We start from the raw sequence: 11,071 nt of genomic DNA on the forward strand, positions 1-11,071 counted from the left end.
TTTATAAACCTCTATAAGGTCACCCATCAGCCTCTGAACCTCCAGGGAAAACAGTGTATTCATCCGCCCCCCTGTAGCTCAAATCCTCCAACCCTGGTAACATGCTTGTAATTTTTTTCTGACCCTTTTCAAGTTACACAATATTGTTTTGATAGGAAGGAGATCAGAATTGCATGCAATATTCCAAGCGTGACCTAACCAATGCTCTGTACAGCCGCAATATATCCTCCCAACTCCTATACTCGGTGCTCTGACCAATAAAGGATAGCATACTAAACACCTTCACTATCCTATCTATGTGCGATTCTGCTTTCAAGGAGCTATGAACCTGTTCTCCAAGGTCTCTTTGTTCAGCAGCACTCTCGAGGACCTTACCATTAAGTGTATACACCGTGCTGATATTTTGCTTTTCTAAAATGCAGCACCTCACATTTATCTAAATTAAACTCCATCTGCCTGTCCTCAGCACATTCAACCGTCTGATCAAGATCCTGTTGTAATCTGAGATAATCCTCTTCACTGTCCACTGTACCTCCAATTTTGGTGTCATCTTACTAACATTACTTCTTATATTCGCATCCAAATCATTGATATAAATTATGAAAATTAGTGGATCCAGCACCGATCCTTTGTGACACCCCACTGATCACAGGTCTCCAATCTGAAAAGCAACCTTCCACCACCACCCTCTGTCTTCTACCTTTGAGCCAGTTTTGTATCCAAATGGCTAGTTCTCTCTGTATTCCATGAGATCTAACCTCGCCAACCAGTCTCCCATGGGGAACCTTGTTGAACGCCTTACTGAAGTCCATGTAGATCATTTCCACTGCTTTGCCCTCATCAATCCTCTTTGTTGTTACTTCAAAAAAATTGACTCAAGTTCATGAGACGTGATTTCTCATACACAAAGCTGTTATAATATCCAGGACTTAACTCTGTACATTGGGGTCTGCGTCACCCAGTTATAGATGTTAATATTCTGGATAAAGTTCACGCACACCAGCTTTATGTTAGTGACTGTGTATTGAGTCATGTTAATATAACCAACACAGGTGAGTTCCATTTGAAAGGCAGTCCCGATATCCCTAACTCCTCTCCCATCTGCTCTGTCTCCATCCCCACCGTAGAAAGTAAGTGGGAGGAGTTCATGGAGTTTCCATGTGAGTGAGATTGAGAAAATCTTCCCTTCTTTCCACTAGCCCACAAAGAAGTGGTGATAGTCTCCTTACTACCATTAAGTGTATACATCCTTCTAATATTTGCTTTTCGAAAATGCAGCACCTCACATTTATCGAAATTAAACTCCATCTGCCTCTTGGGTTCAGGGTTTGGTAACAGCGGCTTTGAAGAGGCTGATTAGAAAACGTGCCCAAGCCACCAGGCCATGCTGTCTTCCAGCTGTCCCTGCCTGAGCCTCGAACCAGAACCTTCCTGTAGTTTCTCTCCTGTCAGTTTCTCCCATTGCTCAGTTTGTCCAGGATCCCCTCCTGCTGCTGCACTGCTCCTGTCCCTCACTGACCTGTCCATCCCCCAGTGTCCTCCACATTCATTCATTGTTTACAATCCCATTGTCCCAGTCCTCCAGCCCCGCCCCTCCACCCTATTGGGCAGCAGCTGCTGTCAATCACCCAGGCTCCCGTGTGATCTGGAGCATGTGCTGTAGGAGGGGAGACCAGTGCACGGGCGCAGTGCTGGGCAATTGTTGGCGTATGTGCAGTATGGGTCAGTGCCAGGGAGGCTGTGGGTGTGTGGGATTAATCTGTCATTGGCAGTTACTCCCTCTGAAAACAGGACCCAGCGGAATGGCCCCTTCCCTGGTATCCTGACGAGTGGCCAAAGTGTCAATGGGGAAGCATTCTTATGATGATTCAGGAATGTTATGGAAAGGGACAGGGGTGGACCTGTAATTAGAGTTCTAATCTGTTTCATTTTAGTTCAACCAGATATGATTTGGACAGTGTGTGCAGGATGGTTCTCATCAGAGTTCGGAGTGGGGGAAATGAGTAAGACGTTCCAGATTGGGGGGAAAAAATCAATGTGCGTCTGACCAGGAAGGACACCCTGGGAGGTGGGGGAAGTATTCATCAACACCCACGAGGCTCTGAGTCAGACTCATTGATTTGATTAGATTTCCTACAGTGTGGAAACAGGCCCTTTGGCCCAACCAGTCCACACTGACCCTCCAAAAAGCAACCCACCCAGACTCATTTTCCTCTGACTAAAGCACCGAACACTATGGGTAATTTATCATGGCCAATTCACCTGACCTGCACTATCAGTCTTTGGATTGTGGGAGGAAACTGGAGCACCCGGAGGAAACCCACGCAGACACGGAGAGAATGAACCCGAGGCTGGAATCGAATCTGGGACCCTAGTGCTGTGAGGCAGCAGTGCTAACTACTGTGCCATCGTGCCGCCCCCTTTTGTTTTGGGGCTTAGTCTGCAGGCAGGAGCGAGGAAACTGAATTCAAAGAGAGGAGAGAGTGTTAGAACTGGGTGTGGTGGGAAGGAGTGAGGAGATTTCAGTTCACAGAAGAGAGCAATTGTGAGACTGAGATTAAAAGCTTTGGGGAAAACAAAGAAACTACAATGTAATACTATAATTGTCTTATGAATTTCCATCCTGTGTTAACGGTGGTGACTTGATTTCTCTGTTGTAGGGTTCTGAAAGGGCGGATTTGTGGATGAGAAATTCAAATTGAACATCCTGTTCAGTTTTGATGGTTACTTGATCCGTGCCGATCTGAATATCATTGGCCTTTTCATGTGGAAGGAAAGGTGTGTATTCTGTCCATGGGCGAATATTTCAAATGTCAGTGTGACTGGAAACATTACTGAGACACAGCTAAGTCCGTGTTAGTGTGGTGACTGTGGAGAGAGAGTTCATTTGTTTTTAAAAGTCTGAAAAAACATGGCACATTTCCCAGGAACATTTAAGCTACAGAATTGTTTTGTATGAGGACAAGTTTTATAATTAATCATGCAACCAGAAAGACACCACGATACCTGCACCATGGAAAAAAAAACTATGAAAGCGGGACTGTTGTAAAGGGCTTAATTATCGATCATGACTTTTAATCCATTGGCGTTGTCACGTCGGCTCCAGTGCCTTTGGGAAACACTGGAAATGTGATGAATGTAATGTAGGTTTCAATTATTAAACTGTAAAAAGTGCAGAAGAAATTTACAGGGATTTTTGCCAGGGCTCAGGGGTCTGAGTTATCGGGAGAGATTGTGCATGTGAGGATTTTTTTTTTGTTTAGAGCAGAGGAAACGGGGGGGACCTTTTCTGGAAGTGTATAAGACGCTTGGATAAGCAGAATGCCTTCAGTCTTTTTCCCAGAGAATCGAGGAGTGGAGGCATCAGTTTAAGGTTAGAGGAGAAATTATGAAAGGGAAGCTGAGGGGCACCTGTTTTACACAGAGGGTGGTATGTATACGGACTGAGCTGCCAGTGGAAGTGGTTGAGGCAGCTCTGTTACCAACATGTAAAAGACATTTGGACAAATACATGGATAGGAAAGTTTCAGAAGCAGATGAGCCAAGTGCATGGAAATGGGGTTAGCATGGATGGACATTCTGGTCGGCTTGGGCCAGTTTGGACCAAAGGGCCTGTCTCTGCTGTAGGATTCTGACTCCAAGTATATTTACTATTTCTCCCGCTATCTCTGGTAGCATCCTGGGATGTATTCCATCAGGGCAACAGACTTGTCTACCTTTAGCTCCAATTGCTTGTCCAACTCTAACGCTTTCGTGATAATGATTGTTTCTTGGTCCTCACCTTCCTCAGTCTCCTTATCAATTACTGGCATTTTCTTCGTATCCTCCACTGTGAAGACTGACTGCTGTGTACCCATATTCCTGAACCCTGCTGGATAGGAATAACTAGACACAGAACTCTGAGAGGTCTTCTTTGAGTCTTTATTGATGAGACATGGCAGTTCCCTGGATAGTGTACATGCAAAACACCTCCAGGCAGCATCAGGTAACTCCCCGCCTGTCCGATGTGCCGCTCCCATTCTTATACCTTTGTGGTTTGTGGTTTTGAATGGACGCTGTCTCTCAGTATTATCTCCATGGCAACGGCAATTAGAAAATCGAGTTCAGCTCAACACTTTGTGGTTAAACCACATGCCCCTCCCCACACCCCTGTGGCTCAGTCAGGTATCTGACAGGCACTTCAGTTTCAGTGGGGCTGTCTGTCAGGATTCTGATGTGGAAGAGCCGGTGTTGGAGCGGGGTGGGCAAAGTTAAAAACCACACAACACCAGGTTATAGTCCAACAGGTTTGTTTGGAAGTACAAGCTTTTGGAGTGTGCTGTGATTTGTAACGTGATCAGGATTATCTCTATGGTAACAGTTAAGTGCTTCAACAATTACAGAGGCCATATGTTCCCAACACAATAGGTTCCCCTCTAGCCGTGTAAACTGCTATTCTGTCCCTGGGGATAGCTGCTCATCACTTTTCTCCCCCAATCCCATCGAGCTTTCTGTTGATCTTTAAAGTTTTTCTAATCTCCTAGTTTCTCCTTGGTCTTTGCCAATTTGTATGCTTTCTATTTCAATTTGATAGACTCCCTTATTTCCTTAGCCATCAATGGCAGATTACTCCTTTTCCTACAGTTCTTCCTTTTCACTGATATATACTTTTGCTGAGCAGTTTGAAAAATTCGGTGATATTCCTCCACTGTCCGTCAACTGTCCCACCGTAAAGTCTTTGCTACCAGTCTACATTAGCCAACTCCTGCCTCATCCTATTGTAGTCTCCATTGTTTAAGCACAGGATCTGGATTGGATTTAATCTTCCCGCTTTCCAACTGTATTCTAAATTTGACCATACTTATCACAAGTCTTTTATCAGATTACGAGGTGAGACAATGTTACCTGGGTGTTTTGGTTTTCATTGTTAAAGACCTTGGCTTTGTAATAAAGTACAGGATAGATATTCACAAGAGTATTCTGGACGGTGTGAATTTACTACACAATCTAAAACCATAAATCACTGTCTCCCCTCAGTTTAAAATTGCAAAATCATTATCTCCTACACGCTTCCTCATCTTCTAAGTTTGAAATGCTAATCCCCCTGACTATCCTACTTTTCCCGCAAATCTCTTTTGGCGAAGGTGGTGATTTTTGGATTCAGCTTTCCAGTTATCAACGTAAGAAGATAAGCACTGGGCACAGGAGAGGGAATGCAACCCTTCGAACCAGCTCCACTATTTAATACCATGATGACTGAGCTCACCTCTGTCTCAGCTGGATTTTCCCGCCTGCTCTATCTCACCCTTCAACTCATTGCAAATTAAAAATCTGTATCTCTTCATTAAATTTGCTCATTGTCCTGGCATCCACCGCATTTTGAATAGGGAATTCCACAGATTCACAACACATTGAGATAAGTACATTCTCCTTCATGAGAAAACAATAGAGTCCCTACAGTGCAGAGTCCACACCAACCCTATAATGAGCCTCCCATTCAGACCCACCCATTCCCTGTAACCCTGCATTTCCCGTGGCTAATTGCCTAAACAGAACATGCATGGAAACTGGGCAATTTAGCATGGGCAATCCAGCTAATCTGCACATATTTGGGCTATGGGAGGAAACTGGAGCAAGGCTGGAAACTCGTACAGACATGGGGGGGGAATGTGTAAACTCCACACAGTCGCCTAATGCTGGAATCAAACCCAGGTCACTGACGCTGTGAGGCAGCAGTGCTAATCACTCAGCTACCTCTGCTTAAAATCTGCTCCTCCTTATTAACCTCTCTATCACCCAATTTGCTGAATCGATATTCCTCACGTCAGAAATCAGGTCGTGGAAACGAATGTCTCAGTGAAACCCAATGACAGCCCATATGTCCTGTGTGTCTGAATGGGGTTTGATAGACAACACCCTCCAGCCCACACTTTTCATTCACTTTCCAGAGACAGGGCTCAAGTAGCTTCCTGGGGACTACAACTCCAACAATCCCTGAGGCAGGGACCACACGTGAGTGGGGAAACCCGGCACTGTCCATGTACAGAATGTGGGTGGGCTTTGGAGCATGTGCTTTGGCATACCTAGTGGGAAGTACTTCACACTGTGATTGGCTGGAGGAGTAACATATCAGCTTTTAGTATTGATCTGCTGGGGAGTTAAGGTGTCACTACACCCACGTGGGACCAAGTTCCATCCCCAATGCCTCATAATGCTGGGAATCGACCAATGGGAAACCAAGGATGATCTAACCCATTCTCCCAGACTGAAGTTTGCTGTTCTGTCCAGGATCTGCCACCTCCCTGTCTGTTTCCTTTTGTTTCATTCTGCTGTTACATTATTGACTTGCAGCAACTGAAGGGAAAGGAAGTGAACCCAGAAAGGGTACAGAGTCTAACCATTTCGGGAAGTGGTGGCATGGATCTGTTTATCAGCAACTCCATGAGAATGGGGAGGGTGTACATTAGGGGTAGCTGAGTCAGAATGGAGGGAGAGAGTAAGTGGGCTGCAGAGTTACAGCTTTAGGGAAAGACTGGGAAAAAAGACAGAGAAACTAAAAATGCCTGTTCTGAATTTCTAACCTGTACATATTCCTTTATACAGGGTGCTAGATGGTGAAGATTCACAGACTGAAATCTCAAAATCATGTGCAGATTATGATTAAGTTAACCAGCATTTGACGAACCAAAGACTGAGAGTCAATCGGCCAAAATCCTGCAACACTCTCCCTCACAGCATTGTCAGTCTATCAGCACCAAATAGACTGCGATTGGTTCGAGACAGCAGCTCACTACCATTTTCTCAAGGCAACTAGAGATGGGGAATAAATGCTGGTTGAGCCAGTGATGCCCATATGCTGGAAATGGTTTTTATCCCTATTTACTGAAACCTGATTGTTACTGCAGGATGATGAGGGATGCTGAGTGCATGCTTCAGGAGGCAGAACCATCACATTACCCCTGCCTATACCCACACAGTAACTCAGCAACGGCACTGGAACAAAAGGCAATGAAGCTAAAGGAGGACTTAGATATAGTTCTTAAAGGTAAAGGCATCAAAGTGGTTTGGAACACAGCAGAAACAGGAGACTGAGCTGGATGGTCAGTTGTTTCCCATTGAATGGTGGTGCAGGATTGAAAAGCCGAAAGCCCGCCTCCTGCCCCTATTTCCCAGCTCTGTATATAACCATGAAGCCCGGGTAGGAAGGAGTGGGCAGGATAGGGACTCTCCAGGAGATTGCACTTCCACATCAGTTTTCAGTGAGGGATGGTTTGATGGACTTTGTTTAACATTTGTCTTTAATGCAATGTTTGTAAATTTGGTTTTAAAACATGTAAGAGTTTATTCCACGATAAATGAAACGAAAAGAAAAGAAACAAAACGATCTGAATATAACAGTCTTAAAATTTCAACGCCGTATAAAACAAAATCCCGACGACTTCCGGACACCATCACTTTCCAGTTACTCAAATTCCAGAGAGATATTTCCCCCCTCTGTCGGAACCTTTGGTTTGATTTAACTGCTTTTCAGTTCTCGTTGTGTGAGCTGTGGAGTTTTCTTTTTTCCCCATTTCTCCGACCCAGAAGTGTTATCACAGCAACCTTCCCACCATCAAAATCATCATTACGCCATTATAGCAGTAAACCACCTGAATAACCAATTGAATATTTATAAACAAAGCCCATTATGGGCAAAGCAAACGATTACAAGTGGCAGAGTGGGAAAGGATGAAATCAAAGTAGAGTTGGGGGTGAGGGGGCAGGGCTGGAGATAAAGGGGTGCCCACCTCTATCTAAAGGCATCAAGAGCATTGATACACACCACATGCTCCATCTCCAAGGACACCCTACTGTGTAGCCTTTATCCTCAATCATAGAATAGAATCCCTACAGTGTGGAAGGATAGCATTGGCCCATCAAATCCCACCAACCATCGGAAGAGCATCCCACCCAGAGCAATCCAGAGTAACATTGCATTTCCCACAGCTGATCCACTAGTCTACACAATCCTCGACACTGTGGGCAATTTAGCACGACCGATCCACCGAACCTGCACATCTTTAGTCTGTGGGAGGAAACCAGAGCACCTGGAGGGGACCCACACTATCATGGGGAGAATGTGGGAACTCCACACAGGCCGTTGACCAAGGCTGGACTCCAACCTTGTACCTGATGCTGTGACGCAGCAGTGCTACAATCACAATTTAAATCAAAATAGATGGCCCCTGCTCATTGTCACATTGCTATTTGTGGAGACTTACTGCCCAAAGAGACGTCCCAAAGTTCAGAAAGTGGCAATATAAATTCAGTCAACTCCAGCCCAGCTAATGTGATTAACAACCACAACATCAATACTCCAACAGTGTCATCATGTGCAAGGTCCAGACCTGACTCTGATGAACAGTAACATCAGAATCAGAGTCCTGCAGTGACGTGTGAACTCTACCCCACACGGAGCAGGTCGATGACCACTTCCCTGTGTCCACTCACTGGGCTGTCAGTCGTGTTGAAGACTCAGCAAATCCCTTGTCACGCAGAGACGATCCTACCCAGTGTGAACACGCTGGGGTCTCAGGGGACAGGATGAACAACTGAATCCTCTCTTCCACACTGAGCATCTGAATGGCCTCTCCCCCATGGGCTCACTGGGGTCTCAAGGGGGCAGGATGAATCACTGAATCCCCTCTCACACACTGAGCATCTGAATGGCCTCTTCCCCCATGGGCTCACTGGGGTCTCAAGGGGGCAGGATGAATCACTGAATCCCCTCTCACACACTGACCATCTGAATGGCCTCTCCCCCATGGGCTCACTGGGGTCTCAAGGGGGCAGGATGAATCACTGAATCCCCTCTCACACACTGACCATCTGAATGGCCTCTCTCCTGTGTGGGCTCAGTGGGGTCTCGGGGGGTGATGCATTTGAGTGAATCTCTCCCCACACACTGGGAGCAAGTGAATGGCCTTTCCCCAGAGTGAGCTCTCTGGGGTCACTGCAGGTAGTGCATTTGAGTGAATGTCTCCCCACACTGTGAGAAAGTGAACGGCCTTTCCCCAGAGTGAGCTCGGTGTTTCAGCATTTCAGCAGACCTAGTGTATCCTTTCCCACACACTGAGTAGGTGAATGGCCTCTCCCCAGTGAATGCATTGATGTCTCTGCAGGTGAGAGATTTGAATGAATTATTTCTCACACATGGAGCAGGTGAAGGGTCTATATCCTCTGTGCCCTCTCTGGTGCCTCAGCAGATTGTAAGATTGAGTAAATCCCGTCCCATACTTGGGGCAGGTGAATGGCCTCTCCCCAGTGTGACTGTGTCGGTGTGTGTCCTGCTGGGAGGGGTAAGCGAATTCCTTCCCACGGTCCCCATATTTACATACCCTAGCCCTGGTCCCGTCCCATTGGTGGCTTCGCAAATCACATGACCGGTTAAATATTCAACTGCATGCAGAGCATCGGAATGATTTCTCTGGGCTAGGCATGCTGCTTTCCCTTTCCATATTACCGATAAGGATCAGGACCTGTGGAATTGGACGACTCTGCAGTTGATGTGATGTTAAAGCTGAGTTTCCCGTGTGGAACTTTCTCTCTGTTAAAAAAAAAAGTTTCTCCATATCATTACGACAATTCCCAACACCAGCTCTCCCTTCTGTTCTCCTGAATTTCTAATTTTGGATGAATGTAATGACCTCAGTAATGTGCCTTCCTCTCACTTGTTTCTGAAAGTAAATTCGGACCATTTTGAATAACTTTACAAGAAGGACCCACACCTATTCTATCATGTACGAGTTCTAACCCAGGAGAAGTTTGTTGCCAGCTCCGATGACAGACATAATGCTCCGACCACTTCGCCAGAGCCAGTGCAAGTCAATTCTAACAATTATCAATATATTTTATCTAAACAGGATGCCCCCACAATAGACACTCAATGCCCGCAAGTTAAGTTTCTTTTTCTTAAAGCCCCTCATGTGTCCGGCAATCTGGCAATACAATTGAAGATATTTTATACAGTGACCTTACAGTCTCAGTTTCCAGTTCCAGTCCATGAAGCAGCCAGTAACATGCCGCAGTGAATTGAATTCTAACAGCAGCATTGCCCTGGCAGGAGAGATTGCAGAGCATGAAACTGTCTTCTCTGGAGTATCGAAAATGAAACACTTGAAATGAACAAAATTCTTCAAGAGCTCAATGGGATAAATACAGCAAGGATGTGTAGTTCTGGAATGAAATAAGCGCTAACTGTGGTATCTTTACCCAGCATCCCCTTCAGCTGCAGAAATGTTTAAGATTTATTTGCTGCTCTCATTCCACTCTCTTATTGAATCCCATTTGTAACTGCTGTAATGTTGGTGGCTGTGCAAATTGATAACATTTGATTCAATCCATCCCAAAACCTTTCTGTATCTGTGTCTCTCTTTTGTTCACCAAGACCCTCATTCAATCTGACCTCTTTACAAACCCTGCCCTGATATTTCCTTAGAGGGCTCAGAATTAATTGTTCACAGAATTATTACTGTGCAAAAGGAGGCTGATTGGCTCATCAGTTCTCCAAAGGATCACCTCACTGAATGCTATTCTTCTGCCTTTACTCCATAAACCTTCCCATTCATCCTCTTCCAATGACTGTTCAATTCTATCCTCTTCATTGTACCTGACTCCACCACACTCTTTGGCAGTGCATTCCTGACCATAAACTTACTCTGCATGAAAACATTTTGTCTCATATCCCATGTGCTTCTTTTGTCAATCCCTTTACATCGGTGCCTCCTCATTATTGATTCTTTCATGCATGTGGACAGTTTGTCCTGATCTACTCTCACTAGATCCCTTTTGGAGATATCTTTACGCACCATACCCTGGGATAGTGACTACATCTCTCCCAGTCACAGGAGAGCAGTGCGAGACCATTCAGGTGCTCTCAATCTGGGATTGGGTTCAGGACATTATTCAGCCTCACTGTACTCCAGTGAATACGCAACAGGGAGAGGTCATTCCCCTACTCTCAGTATGGGATGAAATTCACTAAGATATCCAGCTTGATGAAACACCGGTGAGTTCACAGGTAACCACAGTGATCGGATTTGTTTTGTTTGTT

General features: G+C 45.4%; 1 long non-coding RNA gene across 5 annotated transcripts in view; it reads left to right on the plus strand.

The window, feature by feature from the left end:
- The window catches only part of LOC122547430 (uncharacterized), a 33,731-nt gene extending 23,095 nt beyond the window's left edge, over window positions 1–10,636 (plus strand). For all 5 annotated transcript variants that reach the window (XR_015760754.1, XR_015760758.1, XR_015760756.1 and 2 more), the window contains 2 exons: window positions 2,661–2,778; window positions 6,583–10,636. This is a non-coding gene — a long non-coding RNA (uncharacterized LOC122547430). The remainder of the gene's footprint in view (window positions 1–2,660; window positions 2,779–6,582) is intronic.
- The last annotated feature ends 435 nt before the right edge of the window (window positions 10,637–11,071 follow it).

This window comes from Chiloscyllium plagiosum, unplaced genomic scaffold (genome assembly GCF_037043375.1).
Source record: "Chiloscyllium plagiosum isolate Xiang-an unplaced genomic scaffold, Cpla_swu_hap1 HiC_scaffold_21, whole genome shotgun sequence".
Classification (NCBI taxonomy): Eukaryota; Metazoa; Chordata; class Chondrichthyes; order Orectolobiformes; family Hemiscylliidae; genus Chiloscyllium; species Chiloscyllium plagiosum.